The 26,587-nt window shown below is 44.8% G+C and overlaps 1 non-coding gene across 1 annotated transcript; it reads right to left on the reverse strand.

Moving 5' to 3' along the window:
* Positions 1 to 16,581: 16,581 nt before the first annotated feature.
* Positions 16,582 to 16,656, reverse strand: Trnat-cgu. Its single transcript has one exon. It is a non-coding gene; the product is annotated as a tRNA-Thr (tRNA).
* Positions 16,657 to 26,587: the final 9,931 nt, after the last annotated feature.

A 26,587-nucleotide genomic window follows, 5' to 3' on the forward strand; every position in this document is an offset into this window, starting at 1 on the left:
TGCCGTGATCTCGCGGTTCTAGGCGCGCAGTCCGGAACCGTGCGACTGCTACGGTCGCAGGTTCGAATCCTGCCTCGGGCATGGATGTGTGTGATGTCCTTAGGTTAGTTAGGTTTAAGTAGTTCTAAGTTCTAGGGGACTAATGACCACAGCAGTTGAGTCCCATAGTGCTCAGAGCCATTTGAACCGGCCGGCTGGCATTAGTTGTGCCCTCCTTGAGGCAATCATGCTGTTTAAGTATCTCGGCGTAAAGTTGCAAAGTGTCTAACATTCTGCGTGGTGTCTGTTTGTTCTAAGTCGTGTCTCCCTACCACTTTCGCGCAACGACGCTCTGAGCGTGTTTTTTAGGGAATTGACTAGTTTGAGCCTGGGACCTGTTGCTAGTAAGGAGACGCCAGACCACACGTGACTTGTAGAGTTCAGAAGAGTTCAGTGAGACTAGCGATGATGTAATCAAATACTTAATGATTTCAGCGTCAGCTCCACTGCACTCCCTGTAAAATAATCTTAAAACTAACTAAATTTAGTGGAAGGGGTTCAAGGCTTTCCTAATTTTAGTTAGCTGGTAAAATAACGTCGAAAAAACAGTTAAGTTTACCATTGGAAATTTTATTCTACTCACAAAACATTGTTTATAAATTGCACTATTGATAAAAGGAAATGTTTCAATACAGGATGATAAAAACCAACTGCGTTCAACAAAAATGTGAACGAATATTCCCTGAATGGGTTTCCAAGTTCTACAATGGATCGAAGGATGACCTATGCCATATCACATCAAGAATCTAGGTTTAAGTTAAGTTTCATAAAAAGAGAAAACTATCAAAATGGTCTACAGTGACCCTCAATTATCTTTAATTACTAATTTAACTTGTCGTAAATTACAGTGGCTGATGTGGCTTCTCAATAATTATATAACAGAAAAATCATCGCGTTTCAGATTTTTACTTCAAGAAGCAAATGTGAACACCATGAGATTTAATTGACGATCGACACTAGTATTACGTAAAAAGGGGATGTAACAGATGAGACTTCTGCAGTTCTGAGTGAAGCCTTATGCGCTCGCATCGCGTGCGTTCATTACCTTGTCGCTGGTTAGGCAGTGTCAGGGGGCAGCGGGCGGCGCAGCTCCACACACCTCGCCTTCTCGGAAGCAACAACCTCCTAGCTTCTTCTTACTACAATTTACCGAAGTTGGTTTAAAAAAAAAGGTATCTGGCTGTGTTTCCAACTGACGAATCAGGGTCTCAATGTTAACCTTAAGGTCCGCCTACAAAAATTCTGTCTATCCAATGACAAACGTTATACTTTTCGTAGTGGGGCAATGTTTTTAACGTTTGCAACGTAACAGAGACGCGAAAAAGTCTCACGCAAAAATTTGCAGCTGGTGTGGCCCTTTTAATGTTATCGTAAGATCTATACCGCTCTTCTGGAGGGCTCTATCTTTTAACATGGGCTGGGGGGGTGGTCCTGGCGGTCAGCCGGAGATGTGGATGTCCGTCCCTTATCGTAGGGCCTTCTCGCTTAACACGGTTCTGCTGTTGGCTTCTGTTCTCGTTTCTTCCCTCGGAACTGCGTCTGTTTCACGGTGGGAAGGTACGACATGAATTTAGGCGTTCATGTGTTAGTCTGTGGTATTCCATTTGCTCACTCGTTGATCGTATTACTTTGGTTAATTTAATGTCAGGATTTATTCGGAGCTATGTGACATACTACCGGATTTGCTTATCATGTCAGGGTTTTCACGGAAGGTGTTGGATTTGCCTGACACCTTACAAGTGATATGAATGGAACGAGTATGTGAGGACTGTTGTGAGGAAGGCGAATGGTTGACTTCGGTTTACTGGGAAAATTTTAGGAAAATGTGATTCATCTGTAAAGGAGACTGCATACAGGGCGCCAGTGCGACCTAGTCTTGAATAGACTACTGCTTGAGTCTATACGCACCAGATGGCTTAAAGGAAGAAATTTAAGCAACACAGAGACGGGGTGCTAAGTTGATTACCGGTAGGTTCGAACAACAGAGATGCTTCGCAAACTCAAATGGGAATCCCTGGAGGGAAGGCGACATTCTTCACGAGGAATGCTATTGAGAACAGAGAAAATTCAGAGACCCAGCGTTTGAGGCTGATTTCGGAACGATTCTTTTGCCGCCAACTTACAGTCTTAAACAAAAAAATTTATCGTCAGCCAGCCGCAGAGGCTAAGTCCGAGTCGTTCACTTATGGCGGCCAATACAGACGGTCGCCCCTCAGCATTCTAAGTCAGGTGCTATGCACGATCTGGCAATACTGTAGAATGCGGAAGTGTCTGGAGAAATGTTGTTCTTTCCTCCAGGCGTTCCGAGACAGTAACTATCCCTAGTCTAGTTTTAAACGTCGTTCAACGTAACCATGGAATTCTAAAGAACGTTTACATTCTCGATGATGTCTCACTAACCATATACTGCTGCAACTATAGCTGTACATTCAGATCCCACCTTAACGTATGTGTAAAGACAGTTGTCTTTGCTCTTCCTCTATTTGAATTGAAAAGATCGCAACGAAATCAAGCTAAAGGAATGAACCACGACAGTTCGCAAATGTCAAACGACTGATGGAGTTCGCCACACTTTGCCAGTTACTATTATAATATTGTTTAACAGTCAAAAGCGCATTTACGTCGCTCATTTTCAATGTATTTTGAACGATGGAGCTCGAAGAGTGGAAACATTGTATGTTCATCACAGTATTTACCTTACAGCCGGCCGCTGTGGCCGAGAGATTCTAGGCGCTTCAGTCCGGAACCGAGCTGCTGCTACGATCGCAGGTTCGAATCCTGCCACGGGCATGGATTTGTGTGATGTCCTTAGGTTAGTTAGGTTTAAGTAGTTCTAAGTCTAGGGGACTGATGACCTCAGATGTTAAGTGCCATACTGCTTAGAACCATTTTGAACCCAATATGATAATAATATAAGTGAGGTAATTATTTAAGCAACAGGCAACGACAGATCATAGTTTGAAATTATTTTGTGAAGTTTTAATATGATGTTTTATTTTAATAAATTATGTTAAACTGTGATGACTGTTTCTCAGACAAACCCATTCCCTTTTGTTAGGTTATTTCAATACATCCCACCTGGGGTTTCTGAAGTGCTAAGGACAGGCCTTATATTTGTAGACTTTGTATGGTTATCTTATTCTTTTTGTTGAGGCTTAAGCTCCTGCTTGCTCCGAATTATTTGATTTAACGGTTGTGCTCAAATTGCTTCCATATGCTCATTCCACATATTGACTTGGATCTTTTTATTAATATTAACACATTAGTTATGCTTACCAATTCAGTGATTAATTTAGTTCTTGTATGAAATTTTCCCAATTTTAATTAAATTGGGCGGCGACCCAAAAAAATTTTGTGTCACACGAAACTTACAGTAGACTGCAGAGTTTCACATTAGCTATCTTCCCCCATTTTCTGTTTGCGAATCACTCTCCAGATAACCATTGACCCATTAATAACCATTTAAGCTTTAAAAGTTTTGACATAAAAAATTCGGGGTCACTACTTTTCAGCATGCACTCATAGTTATAGCCGCTGACAAGAGACGCCTTCAGGCAACCGCTGAATTTGCTGGCGAATTCAGGCCATAGCTTTAGCCGATAACTAGTACAGGATGTGGGTCACATGTGTGGTCGCTGGACGGCTCTGAAGAGCAGAACACAGTCTTTGATATCTCCTGTAATTCAGACTTCAGCTAGAGCAGCTATCTCTCTTAGTTTCTAGACTTCAGTGTCGCCTACTTCTGTCAGCATTAACCAAGTCTGGCCACGGGCTGCATAGACCTGAACCGCCACTTTTCCTGCTTCTAATTCTTGTAGTTACACCCAGTTCTTAATCTGGCAGCCATCCAGTAACTTTCACTCCCCAAGAGGAGCTCTAGTGCACTCCGTCACTGAGAATACAGATCCCAAGTTCAATGAATTTCTCTCTTCCATTTCAAATAACTATCCCATCCGGCACCTCACAGTCGACAAAGGTCGCCTCCATGTCTCAGCGATGTGTCCCTATAAATTTGGTATCAGAACCTTGGATCACACACCGCGAAGGGTGTGCATCAAAACTGGATTCACGTCACTGTTGTGTGGCTGGTCAAAGTACTAGCCACTGTTTTTTTTTTTTTTTTTTTTTTTTCGCGTGCTGGATACCACAGGGCGTTGGCGCATTCCAATACCCGAGGCAGACTCCAACCCTCTGCCTGCCCCTCCCCAGCGTGGACGCGTTTGCGGGGTGTGTCACCATGCACCGTGCACAGAGCAGAGAAGTAAATACGAGGTGCATTCAAGTTCTAAGGCCTCCGATTTTTTTTTCCGGACTGGAAAGAGATAGAAACATGCGCATTGTTTTAAAATGAGGCCGCGTTCATTGTCAATACGTCCCAGAGATGGCAGCACCGTACGGCAGATGGAATTTTACCGCCAGCGGCGAGAATGAGAACTGTTTTAAATACTTAAAATGGCGAAATTTTCCTTACTTGAACAGCGTGCAATCATTCGTTTTCTGAATTTGCGTGATGTGAAACCAATTGAAATTCATCGACAGTTGAAGGAGACATGTGGTGATGGAGTTATTGATGTGTCGAAAGTGCGTTCGTGGGTGCGACAGTTTAATGAAGGCAGAGCATCATGTGACAACAAACCGAAACAATCTCGGGCTCGCACAAGCCGGTCTGAAGACATGATCGAGAAAGCGGAGAGAATTGTTTTGGGGGATCGCCGAATGACTGTTGAACAGATCGCCTCCAGAGTTGGCATTTCTGTGGGTTCTGTGCACACAATCCTGCATGACGACCTGAAAATGCGAAAAGTGTCATCCAGGTGGGTGCCACGAATGCTGACGGACGACCACATGGCTGCCCATGTGGCATGTTGCCAAGCAATGTTGATGTGCAACGACAGCATGAATGGGACTTTCTTTTCGTCGGTTGTGACAATGGATGAGATGTGGATGCCATTTTTCAATCTAGAAACAAAGCGCCAGTCAGCTCAATGGAAGCACACAGATTCACCACCACCAAAAAAGTTTCGCATAACCGCCAGTGCTGAAAAAATGATGGTGCCCATGTTCTGGGACAGCGAGGGCGTAATCCTTACCCAATGCGTTCCAAAGGGCACTACGGTAACAGGTGCATCCTACGAAAATGTTTTGAAGAACAAATTCCTTCCTGCACTGCAACAAAAACGTCCGGGAAGGGCTGTGCGTGCGCTGTTTCACCAAGACAACGCACCCGCACATCGAGCTAACGTTACGCAACAGTTCCTTCGTGATAATAACTTTAAAGTGATTCCTCATGCTCCCTACTCACCTGACCTGGCTCCTAGTGACTTTGGGCTTTTTCCAACAATGAAAGACACTCTCCGTGGCCGGACATTCACCAGCCGTGCTGCTATTGCCTCAGCGATTTTCCAGTGGTCAAAACAGACTCTTAAAGAAGCCTTCGCCGCTGCCATGGAATCATGGCGTCAGCGTTGTGAAAAATGTGTACGTCTGCAGGGCGATTACGTCGAGAAGTAACGCCAGTTTCATCGATTTCGGGTGAGTAGTTAATTAGAAAAAAAAATCGGAGGCCTTAGAACTTGAATGCACCTCGTATAATGGCCTTTGGAGCGCACGAGGTGTGTCAAAGTTCCCCATCCCACTTTGTACCCAGAAACGCTGAGGTGGATGTCGCTCTAAGCATCTCGTATCGCACGATACACGGGGACTAAAATTTCCAATCAGCCGATTTGCCTTTAAAAAATTGCTTAATGTAGATGAAGCAAAACCACGTCCATCACAGCAGTTAATTTCTCAGTAAAACTTTTACTTTTCGCGTAAAAAAATAAAACCACTGTTTCGTGAGCTGCGCGTGTTCTCTACTATGCAGTATTTTTGATTCGATTTTGAGGAAACTATTCGGTAGGAAAATATTTTTTCCGCATCTTAGAGCCATACATTGCAGTTTGATAATGAACTTGTTTCGTTTTCATTATGGTCCATAGTTATTGTGACACGTCAAAGTACAACGCCACACATACGAGGGTGAGTCAAATGAAAACCTTAAATATTTTTTTAAATATTATTTATTTGCAGAAGTGGTACAAGTCTGTATCACTTTTCAACATAATCACCCCCACGCTAAATGCAAGTGCTCCAGCGCTTACAAAGTGCCTAAATTCCTTTAGAAAAAAATTCTTTTGGTAGTCCGCACAACCACTCATGCACCGCGTGGCGTACCTCTTCATCAGAACGGAACTTCTTTCCTCCCATTGCGTCTTTGAGCGGTCCAAACATGGAAATCACTTGGGGCAAGGTCTGGTGAGTGTGGTGGATGAGGAAGACACTCAAAATGCAGGTCTGTGATTGTTGCAACTGTTATACAAGCAGTGTGGGGCCTTGCATTGTCACGTTGCAAAAGGACACCTGCTGACAGCAATCCACGTCACTTTGATTTGATTGCAGGCCACAGATGATTTTTTAGGAGATCTGTGTACGATTCACTGGTGACAGTGGTCCCTCTAGGCATGTAATGCTCCAAAATGAAGCCTTTTTAGTCCCAAAAGAGTGTCAGCATAACCTTCCCTGCTGATGGTTCTGTTCGAAACTTCTTTGGTTTTGGTGATGAGGAATGGCGCCCTTCCTTGCTCGCTCTTTTCGTTTCCAGTTGGTGGAAGTGAACCCAGGTTTCATCCCCAATAACGATTCTTGCAAGGAAGCCATCACCTTCTCGCTCAAAGCGCCGAAGAAGCTCTTCACAAGCATCAACACGTCGTTCTCTCATTTCAGGAGTCAGCTGCCGTGGCACCCATGTTGCAGACACTTCGTGAAACTGGAGCACATCATGCACAATGTGGTGTGCTGACCCATTTCTAATCTGTAAACATGCTGCAATGTCATTCAGTGTCACTCGGCGGTTTTCCTTCACTATGGCTTCAGCTGCTGCAATGTTTTGTGGAGTCAGAACTCGTTGTGCCTGACCTGGCGGAGGAGCATCTTCCACTGAAGTCACACCGTTTGCGAACTTCCTACTCTATTCGTAGACTTGGGCCGATGTGGCCGAGCGGTTCTAGGCGCTTCAGTCTCTAACCGCGCGACCGCTACGGTCGCAGGTTCGAATCCTGCCTCGGGCATGGATGTGTGTGATGTCCGTAGGTAAGTTAGGTTTAAGTAGTTCTAGGTTCTAGGGGACTGATGACCTTCGATGTTAAGTCCCATAGTGCTCAGAGCCATTTTTCTGCTGCTGTGACAAACATGCATCACCGTACTGAACCTTCATTCGTCGATGAATTCCAATAGGTTTCACACCTTCACAACGCAAAAACCGAATAACAGAACGCTGTTCTTCCCTGGTGCAAGTCGCAAGTGGGGCGGCCATCTTTATACTGATATTGCGATGGTATGTGTGCACCTGCAATATGCTGCCACCTACAGGTCATTCTGCACGGTGTTTGTATCACGCTTACCAACTTACAGAATAATGGCGCGAAATTTCTATTTGTTATTACAAATTTAAGGTTTTTATTAGACTCACCCTCGTATATTGAAAAGTAGTCGCTAGCCAGTTCACGTTTGGTGCTTATGCTCAGCATTGCTGTGTACAAAATGTAGCTACCACATCGAAATTGCTTTTAATGGTGGAAGGAGAGTCATACGTGAGGTATACTGGAAAAAATGAAATGAGCGTGTGGCAGTGTTGGCCGGCAGGCCCCATCCGGGGAAGTTCGGCCGCCGAGTGCAAGCCGACGCCACATTGGGAGATATGCGTGCCGGTGATGAGGATGAAATGATAATGAGGACAACACAACACCCAGTCCACGAGTAAAGAAAATCTCCGATGTTCTTTGCTGATCCCTACACCCAGCTTTTTTTTTTATTAGAGTGAGCAGCCATCTTGCTGACGGAACACGCTGAGCTTCCGTGCCGGCACTGAGCTAAGCAGGCGGACAGGTATAATGGAGATTGTTCACGAGGTTGGCGCCTACGAGGCATACGCGTGGCTGTTGCCGGCTGCTAAGTGGAGTGCGGAGATGCCTCACGTTTCTGTTCTTATAGTGCTGCCGGTACTAACGAAAGCTGCAAATTTAAGAAAAATTTAATGAAAATGAATAGACACTATGAGTCATAATGCGCACTGTATTTTTCTACAGCCTATACTGCCCGATTTAAAAAAAAAAGAAAAAAACAGTACCCATATTATTTTGTTCACAACGTTACCTATAGTACTGAATTTATGCGCTCATTAATGTATCACCTGTTCATTTTACAACTGTCGTCCCAGCCGAGCCTGCCGCGCACTGTGTTGTGCTTTGGTTGTTTCGAATGACGCACGACCGATATAACTGCGCTCTATCAAAATGTAACACGTTTCCTGAACTGTACTTGGTATGCGTGCAGCAAATAAAATAAACACGCATTCTGTTAACGTATTCTTCTACAGAAAACATCGAAATGAACAATAAGAAAATAAATTCTTTTTTATGGTCGACCAATGTAGCTGTGGGCGTAAGAGACAATAGTATTTTGCTTTTAATATATTCTTCTACAGGGAAAGTAAGAAATGAAAAAAAAACTATTTAACAAGTGAAGCTAACGTGTAATACATTTGTTATTAATATATTCTTCTACAGAGAAGCGCACGAAATTAAAACTGCTGTTTTACGACCTAATAACTGGAATTGAGGTTCAGACCACAGTCGTAGATTTCATTGCACCTTTCTCGTTTTCTCAAATTGTTCTAAGAAAGCATGCACGCCATGCTACAATGTCCTCCCTCTCAACCAGAAACGTTCTATTTTTACATTTTTTAAAACGAAGCAAGCTTCTCTGTTTTCCTTCTCGACAGAATGAACTACGTTATTTATCAAGACTTTGCCATCTGAGTGTAATCTTCGATAATGTACATTTGCGCGATGACTCGATTCCAGCAGACACATACACGCAAGAATACACACAAGTAGTGAAGCACTATGACTATAATGTGACTGAAAAATAGGCTATTTTCCTGTGTAAAAATGTTTCGGATCATTGCTATACTGATTGATTATAAGATTTAAATAGCATTTAGGGTCAATCTCTTTCAAATTCTGAAGGTGGCAGGGGTAAAATACAGGGAGCGAAAGGCTATTTACAATTTGTACAGAAACCAGATGGCAGTTATAAGAGTCGAGGGACATGAAAGGGAAGCAGTGGTTGGGAAGGGAGTAAGACAGGGTTGTAGCCTCTCCCCGATGTTGTTCAATCTGTATATTGAGCAAGCAGTAAAGGAAACAAAAGAAAAATTCGGAGTAGGTATTAAAATTCAGGGAGAAGAAGTAAAAACTTTGAGGTTCGCCGATGACATTGTAATTCTGTCAGAGACAGCAAAGGACTTGGAAGAGCAGTTGAATGGAATGGACAGTGTCTTGAAAGGAGGATATAAGATGAACATCAACAAAAGCAAAACAAGGATAATGGAATGTAGTCTAATTAAGTCGGGTGATGCTGAGGGAATTAGATTAGGAAATGAGGCACTTAAAGTAGTAAAGGAGTTTTGCTATTTGGGGAGCAAAATAACTGATGATGGTCGAAGTAGAGAGGATATAAAATGTAGGCTGGCAATGGCAAGGAAAGCGTTTCTGAAGAAGAGAAATTTGTTAACATCCAGTATTGATTTAAGTGTCAGGAAGTCATTTCTGAAAGTATTCGTATGGAGTGTAGCCATGTATGGAAGTGAAACATGGACGATAAATAGTTTGGACAAGAAGAGAATAGAAGCTTTCGAAATGTGGTGCTACAGAAGAATGCTGAAGATTAGATGGGTAGATCACATAACTAATGAGGAAGAATTGAATAGGATTGGGGAGAAGAGAAGTTTGTGGCACAACTTGACCAGAAGAAGGGATCGGTTGGTAGGACATGTTCTGAGGCATCAAGGGATCACCAATTTAGTATTGGAGGGCAGCGTGGAGGGTAAAAATCGTAGAGGGAGACCAAGAGATGAATACACTAAGCAGATTCAGAAGGATGTAGGTTGCAGTAGGTACTGGGAGATGAAAAAGCTTGCACAGGATAGAGTAGCATGGAGAGCTGCATCAAACCAGTCTCAGGACTGAAGACCACAACAACAACAACATTCTCACAAAATATCTGTTATTTTTATGTAATTAAAATTTAAAAATCATTAAATATCAGTATCTGGTCAAGCAAACGAATACACTCTGTTATTGGCTGGTGCTCTGGTTACGACACAGGCTAGGAGTAAGAGGAAGCTCTATGCGCGTTACAGGAGCATTAGCGGAACTTACGAGGTTTTTACGTACTTTCTCTGGAAACATCGTAGCTATTTAATGATGGAAAACGCAGTTACAACTTTAAGTAAGAATAGAAAGCAACTTTGTGAACGCTGATAGCGGAAGCCTTGCGAAAGTTGATCCGTTTATATTCCATCCATTTAGAGCAGCGATATGTGCAACGACGGACATTCTTTTCCCTGGTCCCTGCAACATCACTAAATTCGCTAAAAACTGAAGAATTGTAGAACTTTTGCAAATGGGTCCGTATATTATAACTAATTGTCGACTATCAGTCATGACCTACAACCCAAAGCACAATAAAATTATTCTTGGCAGAACTTGGTGGCTCTGAGCACTATGCGACTTAACTTCTGAGGTCATCAGTCGCCTAGAACTTATTAAACCTAACTAACCGAAGGACATCACACACATCCAAGCCCGAGGCAGGATTCGAACCTGCGACCGTAGCGGTCGCTCGGCTCCAGACTGTAGCGCCTAGAACCGCACGGCCACTCCGGCCGGCGGCAGAACTTAGTGCTGATTTCCAGTGTGTAACACACTGTCCATAAGTACGCGATCGGTGGCACAACGAATAAGCGCATCACCCTGCAGATAAATGCAGTAAGTCTTGTGTGTTTTTAAAAGTTTTACACGAAATACGAAAACAGTGGAAGCAAGAACTGATTGTAGCAGTTGTTTCGATTATGGGATATATTATACCCTGAGGCGCCGAAGAAACTGGTATAGGCATGAGTATTCAAATAGAGATATGTTAACAGGCAGAATACGGCGTTGCGGTCGGCAACCCTTATATAAGACAACAAGTGTCTGGCGCAGTTGTTAGATCGGTTACTGCTGCTACAGTGGCAGGTTATCAAGATTTAAGTGAGTTTGGACGGGGTGTTATAGTCGGCGCAAGAGTGACGGGGTGTAGCATCTTCGAGGTAGCGATGAAATGGGGATTTTCCCGTACGACCATTTCACGAATGCAGAGTGAATATCAGGAATCCCATAAAACATCAAATCTCCGACCGCTGTGGCCAGAAAAAGAACCTTTCAACGATACATGATCGATATGGGCTTTCGGAGCCGAAGACCCACTCGTCTACCCTTGGTGACCGCACGGCACAAACCTAAATGCCTCTCCTGGGGCCGGCCGCGGTGGCCGTGCCGTTCTAGGCGCTTCAGTCCGGAACCGCGTGACTGCTACGGTCGCAGGTTCGAATCCTGCCTCGGGCATGGATGTGTGTGATGTGCTTAGGTTGGTTAGGTTTAAGTAGTTCTAAGTTCTAGGGGGACTGATGACCTATGATGTTAAGTCCCATAGTGCTCAGAGCCATTTGAACCATTTTGAACCTCTCCTGGGCCTGTCAACACCGATATTGGACTGTTGATGACTGGAAACATGTTTCCTGGTCGGACGAGTCTAGTTTCAAATTACATCGAGCGGATGGACGTGTACGAGTATGGAGTATGGAGACAACTTCATGAATCCATGGACCCTACATGTCTGCATGGGACTGTTCAAGCTGGTGGAGCCTCTGTAATGGTGTGAGGCGTGTGCAGTTGGACTGATATGGAACCCCTGACACGTCTAGATAAGACTCTGGCAAGTGACAAGTACGTAAGCAAGGTGTCTGAATCCTTTCATGCCCATCGTGCATTCCGACGGACTTGGGAAAATCCAGTAGAATAATGCTACACCCCATACATCCAGAATTGTTACAGAGTGGCTCTAGGAACACTCTTCTGAGTTTAGACATTTCCGCTGGCCACCAAACTCCCCAGACATGAACATTATTTAGCACATCTGGCATGCCTTGCAACGTGCCCTTGCGGATTTATGGGCAGTCCTGCTGGATTCTGGTGTCATTTCCCTGCAGCACTACTTCAGACATTAGTCAAGTCCATGCCACGTCGTGTTGTGGCACTTCTGCGTGCTCGCGATGGCCGCACACGATATTAGGTGGGTGTACCAGTTTCCTTGGCTCTTCAGTGCATATAGTTTCACATTAGTCTTAGTCTGAGAAATGAACAACAGAGGATAAATGCATTTACTTTGTGAACAAGCAGTTCACTTTTTTTGGAAAGCATTGCTAGCAGTGAAGCTAGAAGCACCATACGCCCCCAGTACAACGAGGAGTACGACGATGACGTTATATGGTGAGATATAAAGCGTGCAGGTGACACAAACGTAAGGGGTGCGTTGTTTGTGAGTTCAGCAGAGTTACTTCATCTTTTAAGTTTAAACAATAGGAATCCTAGCTGGATAGTTGGAAGGTAAATACATTGTTTCTAATAAAGAAAAAATTGTGGGTGACATTAACTAGAAAATATCTTTTACAATGGGACATGCGTGAACAGCTATTCCAAATGTAAGCGCATGTAAACATTAAGGAAAACACAATAATATTCTGTTTCTAATTGGTGTGGTGGAGTTTTGTAATTGTGATTTGGTTATAATATGAGAGGACTGTCGAGTTCTTTTAAAATAAGTTAAAATGTTCTTTCGGGTTAAGCGAACCAGTGATCTATGGACAACATATTACACACATCAAAAAAAGTTTTGCATCACCTCGCCGGCCAGGGTGGCCGAGCGAGGCGCTACAGTCTCGAACTGCGCGACCGCTACGGTCGCAGTTTCGAATCCGGCCTCGGGCATGCATGTGTGTGACGTCCTTAGGTTAGTTAGGCTTAAGTAGTTCTAAGTTCTAGGGGACTGATGACCACAGCAGTTAAGTCCCATATTGCTCAGAGCCATTTTTGCATCACCTCAGTTCCGAGAGTTCCACAACCTGTACAGAAAATTAGAATACAGATCAACAGAAACATCATTTCCGTCCCTTTTATTGCTCATGAAAACAGCATATTGCATGTTGTACCACCATACAGCGAGACCTTCAGAGGTGGTGGTCCAGACTGCTGAACACATCGGTACCTCTTTTACCCAGTAGCACGTTCTCTTGCATTGATGAATGTCTGTATTCGTCGTGCCACACTATCCACAAGTTCATCAAGGCACTGTTTGTGCTGATTGTCCCTCTCCTCAATGGCGATTCGGCGTAAATCCCTCAGAGTGGTTCGTGGGTCATGTCGTCCATAAACAGCCCTTTTCAATCTATCCCAGGCATGTTCATGTGGTTCATGTCTGGAGAACATGCTGACAGCACTAGTCGAGCGATGTCGTTATCCTGAAGGAAGTCATTCACAAGATGAACACGAAGGGGGCGCAAATTGTTGTCCATGAATGCCTCGCCAATATGCTGCCGATATGGTTGCACTATGCGTCGGAGAATGGCATTCACGTATCGTACAACCGTTACTGCGCCTTCCATGATCACCAGCGGCGTACGTCGGTCTCACATCATTCCACCCCAAAACAGCAGGAACCTCCACCTTGTTGCACTCACTGGACAGTGTGTCTAAGGCGTTCAGCATGACCGGGTTGCCTCCAAAGACGTCTCTGACGATTGTCTGGTTGAAGGCATATGCGACACTCGTCGCTGAAGAGAAGTTGATGCCAATCCTGAGCGGTCCATTCGGCATGTTGTTGGGCCCATCTGTACCGCGCTGCATGGTGTCGTGGTTGCAAAGATGGACCTCGCCATGAAAGTCGGGCGTGAAGTTGCGCATCATGCAGCCTACTGCGCGCAGTTTGAGTCGTAACACGACGGCCTGTGGCTGCACGAAAAGCATTATTCAACATGGTGATGTTGCTGTTAGGGGTTACTCCGAGCTATAATCCGTAGCTAGCGGTCATCCACTGCAGTAGTAGCCCTTGGGCGGCCTGAGCGAGACATGTCGTCGACAGTTCCTGTCTTTCTGTGTATCCTCCATGTCCGAACAATATCGCTTTGGTTCACTCCGAGGCGCCTGGCTACTTCCCTTGTTGAGAGCCCTTTATGGCACAAAGTAACAATGCTAACGCGATCGAACAGCGGTATTGACCGTCGATGCATGGTTGAACTACAGACAACACGAGCCGTGTACCTCCTTCCTTGTGGAATGACTGGAACTGATCGGCTGTCGGACACCCTCCGTCTAATAGGCGCTGCTCATGCGTGGTTGTTAACATCTTTGGGCTGGTTTAGTGACATCTCTGAACAGTCAAAGGGACTGTGTCTGTGATACAATATCCACAGTCAACGTCTATCTTCAGGAGTTCTGGGAACCAGGGTGATGTAAAACTTTTTTTGATGTGTGTATAGATTTCGATTGCGTGCAACTGAGCTAACAACTGAACTACCGAATAATTGAGGTGTAGTTAGGAAAACGACAGTTTTCACTACGAATTTAATTTTGTTGAATGACGCTATCCTTCTTTGTAATAGTGGGAGAGCGTATCTCGGAGGTAAGTTAATACTAACTTCACAGTGCAAGTTAGTGAATTTCTGCGTCGAAATGCTGGCAATTTGCCGGTACAGTGCAACCACATTTTACGCGTCTTCTCATTCTCTGTAGCATCCAAAAATAACTTTGGATGACTTTTTTTATAAATGTATTTGTACAGTATGGTACTACACACAATTTGTAACCCATTTTTTGAAACGTTAATTCCAAAACAATACATCATTGACAATTAGCACTACAACAATAGGAGCAGCGAGCTCATAACATGATTCTAATGGAGCGTTTTAGCGGCCTTTCAAATTATTTGAATTTCATTTCCACTTTTATTAAAGAATAGTAAAATTCAAGAGGTAGGAAAGCATGTTACGAGCATAAAATGACACAATTAATCATCTAATGCAGTTTCCAGAAAATAATCAGACACCTTGTTCCGAGTGGCGTGAGTCAATTGTGTGCTGTCGAGCGTTGTCGGACGCTGTCGGTCTCGTCTATACGTAAACAAAGTTTAGTACCGACTTACGCTGTCGGCTTTCGTAAAATGAATAGGTTACCATAATTTGAAAAGTAACTTATCTAAACCAGACCCTACAGAAAGGCGCCGCACTGGATTAGCCGAGCGGTCTTGGGCGCTGCAGTCATGGACTGTGCGGCTGGTCCCGGCGGAGGTTCGAGTCCTCCCCCGGGCATGGGTGTGTGTGTTTGTGCTTAGGATAATTTAGGTTAAGTAGTGTGTAAGCTTAGGGACTGATGACCTTAGCAGTTAAGTCCATAAGATTTCACACACATTTGAACATTTCTGGAACAGAAAGGCGAGATGAGGTATGGGCAAACAAGCAGACACAGAGAAGACCCCAAAGAGACTGATGCTGCGCTAGGCGTGGTAGGTACCCAAGGTGTGGAGGTTCAAGGCACATGCCGTCCGGTTCTTCCCCACGGGAAAGGCCTCTCTTCTTACCTGTATGCACTGCGGCGCCGTGCTGTGCGCAGTCAACTGTTGCCATGCATAGTGTGGCGCTGTTTCACAGTCGTCCACATGCATGAAGAGTGCAAGAAACACGTGTCGCGTTCGTGCCGCTCCCGTGTCCTCATCAGCGGCATAGGCTTGCTGTCCTCAGTGGGCGTGGCTCAAAGATCTGCCCGCCCTTGTCGCCTACCCGCTGCCCGCCTGCCCGAGAGTGTAATGGGGCCACACCGTGCCTAAAGGAAGCCTGCCGGCCGTCATATTCGCGCCGCCCCCCACGCTGATAATGCCGCCTAGCTGCGCGTGACCCACCCGCTGACTCGCCGCTCATCCGCCGGGCAGCCTATTGCTGCCACGTCCGTGAGGTTTCTGTCCTCGCGATGGGGCGTCTGTGTCCGGCGTCGTGTTGCGAGAGAGGGAGCAGTCATGGGCTAACACCGTATTGAATTCCAGCGTTACCGACGGCGGGCGCCACGAACTTGTTAGCCATTTTCAGCCAGGTGTTCGGATACTTTTGATCACATAGCTGACACACAGGTACCGCGCGTATGCGGCCCTCGGTCGTCCGCAGTTATTGCTACCCTCTGCTCTACGCCCCGCTGCCATTCGACACTGTGTAACGACGGCACTGTAAAGTCGTCGGCACACGGACCGTGCCGAGTTTCTGAAATCGTACGGGGAAAAGCACATTGAGGAGTCTCTGCAAACGTGCAGAGCAATATTTAGCATGTCAAATATTCTGAATGTGTGTTTGAACGTAGACCGGTGGGATGTTAAAACGCCACCTGCGTCACATCTCGCCAACTATGTTTAGTACAGAGTCACGAGACGCCGTATTAGCTTTCAGCTAAAGCCCATATGTATATAAGCCATTTCTAAGCACGGCAAACTGAGGATCTTTCGAAAATCCGTCTCTAGCGATTTGTTGCAATAAAATTGCCAGAAACGTCATACTCATGAAACTTCCTAGCAGATTAAAACTGTGTGCCGGACCGAGACTCGAACTCGGGACCTTTGCCTTACGCGGGCAAGTGCTCTACCAACTGAGCTACCCAAGCACGACTCACGCCCCCTCCTCACAGGTTTACTTCTGCCAGTACCTTGTCTCCTACCTTCCAAATTTTGCAGAAGCTCTCCTGCGAACCTTGCAGAACTAGCACTCCTGAAAGAAAGGAGAGCTTGTGTAAAGTTTGCAGAAGCTCTCCTGCGAACCTTGCAGAACTAGCAGTCCTGAAAGAAAGGAGAGCTTCTGTAAAGTTTGGAACGTAGGAGACGAGGTACTGGCAGAAGTAAACCTGTGAGGAGGGGGCGTGAGTCGTGCTTGGGTAGCTCAGTTGGTAGAGCACTTGCCCGCGAAAGGCAAAGGTCCCGAGTTCGAGTCTCGGTCCGGCACATAGTTTTAATCTGCCAGGAAGTTTCATATCAGCGCACACTCCGCTGCAGAGTGAAAATCTCATTCTGGAAACGGCATACTTATAGTTAAAGAATTATTGTGAGTTGCATATTATGAAACTATGCCGTTGCAAGGCAACAGCACATTGACGATCCATAAGAAATGCATTGATCGTGGTGAAATTTGTTATCATTGAATGACTGTAAATGACACATCTACGATTAAAGCTTTCAGAAGATGCTAAAATGTGGTTGCAACATATTCATAGTCAGTGTAGCTTAATGAGTAGAGACATACTATAAAAAAATAACTGGTGATGTGGTGCCGGCCCGCGTCTCACTGGTACCAAACTTTTTTTACTACCTTCACGTTTTCCAAAAGATTTTGAGACTTTCTTATTAGTTCAATATAAATATGGGGACTGGAAGAACTATATCGCTGCTCCGAGGTCAGACTCATATCGCTGACCTCGACGACACCGAGTAATGTGAACAGCAGTCGGTGTTAACATCTTGGATGTTCTTTGTAACCAGTGCGTTAATGAACAGTCGGGTATTTTATGTACTTAGGAACAAGTGCAGTTTATGTTCCAACATATCTCACCAGTACCGTAGAACGACAATACTGACCCTCAACTGCCATGTTGCGCTGTATTTTCACGTACTGCTACCGCGCCGGTAATAGTGCTACGAAAATGCAGGCATTAGCGGCGTCCGCTGCTACACACTTGGACCAAACTAAAAACGGCAAAATTGCATTGTCGTATTTTCTGCCACATTATTATACTGAATATTCGTGTGCTACACAACCTCCAGCGATTAAACCTAAGCAACGACGCGTCAGATGAGTGATCTCACACGAAACAATGCCAACGTGCACAACGGACAATGGCAACCCTCTGATACACCATCCCATGTTTTCAGTACGTCCATTGTTTACTAAACTTTTTCGTCTTAGTCTGCTCCAGCCTCCACGAGCCGACGAACTGTCGAAATGAGTTACTTCTCGAAGTTATTCGCACACAGTGAACAGCGCCCTTATCAACATACGAACAAAGATTTTCGGCAAACAATTGGACCATTCTGCTCGGCCCCTATACCGTTCCTACGACTTCACAGGCGCCTACAGTGCCCGCTAGATGGCGCTGCCATAGGTCAAGCGGATATAAATTGGGTTTTTTTAAAATAGGAACCCCCATTTTTATTACATATTCATGTAGTACGTAAGGAAATATTAATGTTTTAGTTGGACCACTTTTTTCGCTTTGTGATAGATGGCTCTGTAATACTCACAAACTTATAAGTACGTGGTATCACGTAATATTCCGCCAGTGCGGACGGTATTTGCTTCGTGGTACATCACCCGTGTTAAAACGGACCGTTTACCAATTGCGGAAAAGGTCGATATCGTGTTGATGTACGGCTATTGTGATCAACATGTTCAACGGGCGTGTGCTTTGTATGCTGCTCGGTATCCTGGACGACACCATCGAGGTTTCCGGACCGATCGCCGGATAGTTACGTTATTTAAGGAAATAGGAGGTATTCAGCCACATGTGAGGCGTCAACCACGACCTGCAGCAAATGATGATGCTCAAGTAGGTGTTTTAGCTGCTGTCGCGGTTAATCCGCACATCAGTAGCAGACAAATTGCGCGAGGATCGGGAATCTCAAAACGTCAGTGTTGAGAATGCTACATCAACATCGATTGCACCCGTACCATATTTCTATGCACCAGGAATTGCATGACGACGACTTTGAACGTCGTGTACAGTTCTGCCATTGGGCACAAGAGAAATTACAGGACGATGACAGATTTTTTGCACGCGTTCTATTTAGCGACGAAGAGCATTCACCAACAGCAGTAACGTAAACCGGCGTAATATGCACTATTGGGCAACGGAAAATCCACGATGGCTGCGACAAGTGGAACATCAGCGACCTTGGCGGGTTAATGTACGGTGCGGCACTATGGGAGGAAGGATAATTGGCCCCCATTTTATCGTTGGCAATCTAAATGGTGCAGTGTATGCTGATTTCCTACGTAATGTTCTACCGATGTTACTACAAGATGTTTCACTACATGACAGAATGGCGATATGCTTCCAACATGATGGATGTCCAGCGCATAGCTTGCGTGCGGTTGAAGCGGCATTGAATAGCATATTTCATGACAGGTGGATTGGTCGTCGAAGCACCATACCATGGCCCGCACGTTCACCGGATCTGACGTCCCCGGATTCCTTTCTTTGGGGAAAGTTGAAGGATATTTGCTATCGTGATCCACCGACAACGCCTGACATGCGTCAGCGCATTGTCAGTGTATGTGCGAACATTATGGAAGGCGAACTACTCGCTGTTGAGAGGAATGTCGTTACATGTATTGCCAAATGCATTGCGGTTGACGGACATCATTTTGAACATTTATTGCATTAATGTGCTATTTACAGGTAATCACGCTATAACAGCATGCGTTCTCAGAAATGATAAGTTCACAAAGGTACATGTATCACATTGGAACCTAAATAAAATGTTCAAACGTACCTACGTTCTGTATTTTAATTGAAAAAACCTACCTTTACCAACTGTTCGTCTGAACTTGTGAGTCATATGTTTGTGACTATTACAGCGCCATCTATCACAAAGCGAAAAAAGTGGTCCAAGTAAAACATTCATATTTCTTTACGTACTACACGAGTATGTAATAAAAATGGGGGTTCATATTTTAAAAAACGCATTTGATATCCGTCTGACTTATGGCAACGCCATTTAACGGGCCGACCATAGCGCCATCTGGTTTCCCCCTTCAAGCTAGAGAAGTTTCGTTCTTTGTAGTTTTTTCGTTTGACGCTTATTTCGTGAGATATTTGGCGCGGTCACGATCAGTGGACCACCCTGTATATGGCATGCGCGACATCCACGCCGCACCTCTGATGTTGACGACTACTTTCGCGCAAAACAATGCCCAACATATTGACTGTGTTGTTTCGAGTGCTCATTCCACGTCTTCTGCGTCGTGTGCATTCGCAGTTCTACTGTCTGCACCCACTACAAATGCAGTCTCGTAAACTGCTCTTCAACGACGTTACTGCTCCGACCTCGCTGCGTCAGCTGGCATTCCCCCCATCCTTATAACGTTACACAATTTTGCACAGATGACGTCGCTACTGCGCCGACCCATCACGAGTGCGCTCTTTTCCACCATCCACACCTCAGCACATCACACAATAGCACGGAATTCAGCTAATGGTGTTGCTGCCAGGTCTACCATAGATCCTGCTTGCACATTGCTCGCACACTGGTCTATTCCACACCAACATCTCTGGGACTACCCGACTACCTATCGTCCAAGTTTCAAACTCCTACCGTTCCTTTCTGATCAACCTGCTGTGTGGTTTGCCCTGTGTGAATCTATCATGGCTCGCCACGGCATCATTGACGATAAGGCCAAGTTTGTCTTTACGCAGCCACCTCAGAGAGCAAACCAACGTGATCAGTGACTGATTTCTTTCTGCTTCTGCTTCTGCCTCCAACAAGTATGACATCGCTAAATCACCATTACTTCAATGCCTCTCACGTATTCCGGAGTAAAATCTTCAACAAGTCATACATGACGAAATGCTCGGCAACAACAACTGTGGCGCCGCTTTCGAACCCAAGTGTAGGTAAATGGAGGAGGAGATTAGTGTTTAACGTCCCGTCGACAACGAGGTCATTAGAGACGGAGCGCAAGCTCGGGTGAGGGAAGGATGGGGAAGGAAATCGGCCGTGCCCTTTCAAAGGAACCATCCCGGCATTTGCCTGAAGCGATTTAGGGAAATCACTGAAAACCTAAATCAGGATGGTCGGAGACGGGATTGAACCGTCGTCCTCCCGAATGCGAGTCCAGTGTGCTAACCACTGCGCCACCTCGCTCGGTACAAGTGTAGGTAAATCTCATGCCCAGTCATTCCCTGTGGACACAGTGGCTAGTCACGCTGCAGCCCCAAGTGCAACTTGCCATTTTATGGCATGACCATGATCCCTTGGACTCAAAGTTACGCCTTGACAATAGGATCCACAGCATCGAGTAGAGTCAGTGATGCATTATTTACACGGACAATTATATTAAAGTTGCTGATTCACGGCCACCTCACCACACTCGCAGCTATAACAGCGCCAAGACTGGCCAAACCTAGCCAACACCACCCAAGTTGCTGCCATCATCTGCCGTGCTGGACAACAACCCCCAGTGTGTTGACGAACAGACTCAACCTGCCTGCCTCACACTCTACTGCCAGTTCCATGTTCACTTCGCCAGGGAAGCATTCAACTGCAAACCACAATGCATATCCCCAAACTCGACGAATAGCCTGCAATAGACACACCAGGCCTCTCTCTATGCCCGAGTTACCTTCTGTTGTGTACATAGTTCCGCGTAGTCAGCGCGTACACAACTTTCCCAATAGAGCGCGCCCCGCTAAGCACAACAGCGCAGGCGCAGCGCTCTTCCGTCTCCGCACTACGAGATGGCGCTGTGTTAGAGACGGACCAAATTCTGCTTCCGCCGATCCGCGTATTAATATGTAACGCAGCCAATGAGATTGCTGCTAACGTAGAACCTTTTCTCCTCGTGGATCACACTCGCGCAGTGATACCTGAACGCTCGAGGTATTATAACGAATGTACAGACCTCCGATTAGCCAGTCTGCATTAGTCTGCATTAGTCTGTAGTCAAGTTTCAGTCTGCGCCTAATAAGATTATCATATTCCTGTACATAGCAATGAAGAGAAATGTATAGACACTTTGTCAAGTATCAGAGATATGTGAGAATAAGATTAACGTACCAAGACCAAAGGAACTTCGCATTGTCATTTGTAAATAGCATCCAGAACCAAATTAAGTTATTTCTATACTTTTTATTATTTTAATAAATGTGTGTGAAAATTAATCAACTTCTGTTTAAAGTTGGTCACCGTCAATCTGCTACTCTAAGCGTGCAAGTGGCATTTCTATCATCTGACCTAACGGTAGAAGATGAACACGCCACGATAAGACCACGAGACATATTTCTAACACTCGCCTACTTCGTTAGAGCGAGAAGTCAAATAATCTGATGATGTGTGTACCGAAGGTCTTACAGTACGTACACCTACCTTCACACAGCACATGTGGGTAACATCCCTATGCCGCACCTTTAGTTGCTTGGCTCACACCTGTACTTGTTTGAACTCACGACACAGGCTGGTTTCATCATAGGCACAGACATGGATATCAGCATCATGCCTCCGACCGGTGCAATCCCCCAATCATTTCGATGTACATGCAACTTACTGATCGCTGAATGGCACTGAGCGCTATGGGACTTAACTGCTGAGGTCATCAGTCCCCTAGAACTTAAAACTACTTAAACCTAACTAACCTAAGGACTTCACACACATCCATGCCCGAGGCAGGATTCGAACCTGCGACCGTAGCGGTCACGCGGCACCGGACTGTAGCGCCTAGAACCGCTCGGCCACTACGGCCGGCACTGATCGCTGACATCACCAAAGCATTTCTCAGCTTGGACTTCCTGCATCACTGGTAGTTACTACCAGATGTAGGGCATGGAACCCTACTCCAACACGATGCTGCCAGCAGTAGAACAACAAGGACCCGGCCCCAGGTTCAATAGTTGCCAAATTTATCCAAGATGGCGGAACCAAGATGGCGTTAATAGATGTGACAATGTTGCAATGACATCATGGCAGGAGGTTTAAATCTTGGTGGCGAGATGGGTCAATTGGGCTACCTCCACTAACCTTACCCCATCCAATCCCCCACCCCTCCCCTCCCCCAGAAAATGCCAGAAGTTGAAATTCCAGCAGGACAATGCAACAAACCATCTCTACCTGCACTAACCTAAGAAATAGTGGGAAAAATATCACTTGGGCTACCTCCACTAATCTAAATCATCCAATCGCCAATTCTTCCTAGTAATTGGCAGGAAAAAGACTCAGCCTGTGTTGGATAGGATGGACATAAGTCTATATTTTCTGTCTTTATTTAAGCAATTAGAGGCAGTAGCTCCATCCACTGTGTCCACCGCGAGTTCCAGAGTCCAACTGACCTAGTACACACAACTGCCATCAGAGTGCGCTTTTATCCCATAGTGGTCTGGAGGGGAAAAATGGTGGGAAAATGACTCAGCCTGTGCAGGGCTACTGGAGAGAGGTAGGAATGTACTTTATTTATTTTTGAGCAATTTATTTACGGATAGATTTGATATAGTATATTTATTACACTGATACAAAACACTCCCACTGACATGCTGGGGGTTCACAATACACAGCTTACAGACATGAAAGTAGCTCGTAAATTTCCGAAATAATGTAGTACACTGATGTGCAGACACGCTCACTAATTATAAACTGTCGAAATGATGCACACAATTTATTTAGGGACGGAATTCACGTAGTTACTTATTACACTGCTACAAAACACTCACCCTCACGTGCTTGAGATCGCAGTAAATAGTCTACAGACCTGCAAACTACTCGTAAATCACCAAATTAATGCAACACACTGATGTGCTGGGAAAGAGAGCACTGTCAAAGCACAGAAGAAAAAATTGCGGGAATTTTCGGTACCAACAGCTACTGGTCTGGAGATGTCCTAAAGCCACAGTGGTGGATTAGTGACAGCATTCCTGCCAGAGATGGATGGTCTGCTTCAACCTGTCTTTGAACACTTGCTTTCTCAGAACTCTCCGTAGATACCTTGCCTCCATCTTATTCAAATCAGTTTATAGAGATTCTTATGTCCCAGGACAAAGGATGTCTTGTGAATGAATGGAGCAATATGATTGGCTCTTATTGAATTTACCCCCCAAATTACTGATGCCGCAGGTGTGGAAGCACTGCCCGCCTTTTTTTTTTTTTTCTTTCTCACATGAGACTTTCAGCAGCAAAAAACTATTTTTTAGAGATCACCGTATTACACCGAAAATTAAACACTGCACTGCTCTGACACTGAGGGTGGGAGCTTGAATATTAGAACGTGAAACCGATCTCCTACCTACCAATATATCACCGCGTAAAAAGTCGATGTAGTAAACATGCAATTTGTATCCTGTGCCACACAAAATCGTCCCTTTTAAATCCTTCGTATAGCAATCGACCACCAGACACTCGTACATATACCACAAAGACAGACACCACGGTATATACTCCTTGCAACACTAGATATTTTCTAGCAGCCAACAGTCACAAGTCATCCACTATTGCCATGTGACCAGAGCAGCCATTAGTGGCCTGAAGTAACTCTCGGAACAGTTCCACAAATTCGGGGTTGGCTCCCCTTGGCACAAATGTGTTACTGTTTCTGCACCCGACCTGCTTGCTTGTTTGCTTTTCTAGACACATCTCTAGACTGGGATTACAAGAACATATGTATTTTCACATGGTTTGCATAATATTATACCATTTACCCAATACTTCTAGATATCAAGCACATAGCAGTATTCTACCGACCGATCATACAACAAATTCCGAAGATATAATCTAGAAAATATTTCTCTAAAAACTTGAAACTTTAGCGCGGTGGAGTGTACTGTAAACCATTGAGTAACTAGAAACTTATCTCGTCTCGAAGACCTCTACATGAGAACTCGAACAAAAATAGAGGAAATTGATATTTCCACCCATGAATACTGATTTCGGAGATATAACAGATTCCAAATCATCCCTATAATTTACAAAGCCAACTAAGGTGTTTCTCATGTCTAGAAGACCAGCAAACGTGTCTTCCACCTGTCTTTCACCTGCTAGATGCACACACCACAATCGATGTTCCCTCTTCTAAATAAAGACGCGAAATGTGCAGAAGCAGTGAATGAATGTGTGAATGTGTGTGTGAAATCTTATGGGATTTAACTGCTAAGGTCATCAGTCCCTAAGCTTACACACTACTTAAACTAAATTATCCTAAGGGCAAACACACACACCCATGCCCAAGGGAGGACTCGAACCTCCGCCGGGATCAGCCGCACAATCCATGACCGCTCAGCTAATCCCGTGTGGCAAAGGCAGAAGCAGTCAACTGAACAATTTACATGGTATGTAATAACAATCCGGTGCCAACACACATCCATATTGAATCTTCTCAATTTTCCACACGATCATGAAGGCTGTCCAACACATACTAAGTATTAGTTCGCTATCAGGCCTTTTAGAGGACGACACCGTTAAATCAGCTACGTTCCTACACCCCAACAGGCCTCTCCATTCAGGCGGCTCCTACCGTTAGCCGGAAATGTGAATCATTCCCTCTTCAGGTCACTGGAGCTGCACGCCAAGCTCACATAGACAGAATCATCCTAGGAAAAAAACTGTCCTAATATATATTTTATCCCTGTACTTACAATTAAATATTATGACCATGGTCTCAACTGGATGACATTCGATAATGAGCAAAGTATGGGAAATACACCCTGCAGACGACGGTGGCTCTGGAAATAGAAATACCTGTACCATTCTTATGACTTATCATGCTTTTCCCTTTGCTATCACAGTATTCCACGTCAAATCCATACTTCCTTACGACTGGACATAGTCATTTCCTTTCCACGTGTCGGAATACCAAAGCATACTTTATAAGCCTGGTGCTCAATGTGTGAATATCACACATCCCCCGCTACTAAGTATAATACATCGTCAATAACTGATTGCTGGCGATACGAAATAATATTGACCGAAAATCAACGATGGGTGGACGTGTCTCATAAGTTTTCTTGCGAGTAGTACCACTGTGTCTTAGAAAGAGAGGTGTAATCGTCTTATAAACCACCAGATGTTAAAAAACACCACCATATTACCATCACAATTGACATTGATTCTATAGGTGCATACAAGTATCCATGTTAAAACCTATACTGGCTTTATAAATCTACGTATGGCACTATCTGTGAATGAAGTGGTTTGTTCCAGACAAATCCCATGACACTAAATAGAGGTGGTGATCGTTGGAGTGTGTAGTATCAGACCAACAGCGCAGTTACACGTCGCCAACAGTGCAACCTCGTAATAAAATTACCGAATTTAGAAAGTGATTCGGCTAAGGAGCATGGTATGAAACCGGTATTTGCAACTCCCTCACGCCGCCACGCTAGATATTTCTCCAGTATTTGTAACACATTATGTCTCGATGCCATGTCAGAGGTTTGGTGATATATTGACTGGGTTATAGGCGATGATTGATTGAGAAACATCACAAACAGTAGTAGATGGTGTGCTGAGTGAGGTCATAAGAAATGTACAGTAACTTCTCAGATTTATAGTGCCTCACCTTCGGTAGAAATGCTGTCTGGGATTTGGAATCAAATCTTCAAAACCAACCTCATACCTGTGTTGGATCGTATGGAGAAGTCCTTTATGATTACAGCCACTAGTGAATCATATATCTGACACTCTCATATTTCGAAACAAGTCACATTTCTCGAACCTATCTGCTATAATAAAATCCCCACATAGTTTTAGATAGTCCCTATGCATCTCTCAACATCCCCTCAGACTCTGCACTACCATCCCTGCAGCTTTGCGCATGTGATCGTTCCAACGTTAAGTCGGAAATGAGTAG

Source organism: Schistocerca piceifrons, chromosome 1, assembly GCF_021461385.2.
Source record: "Schistocerca piceifrons isolate TAMUIC-IGC-003096 chromosome 1, iqSchPice1.1, whole genome shotgun sequence".
Classification (NCBI taxonomy): domain Eukaryota; kingdom Metazoa; phylum Arthropoda; class Insecta; order Orthoptera; family Acrididae; genus Schistocerca; species Schistocerca piceifrons.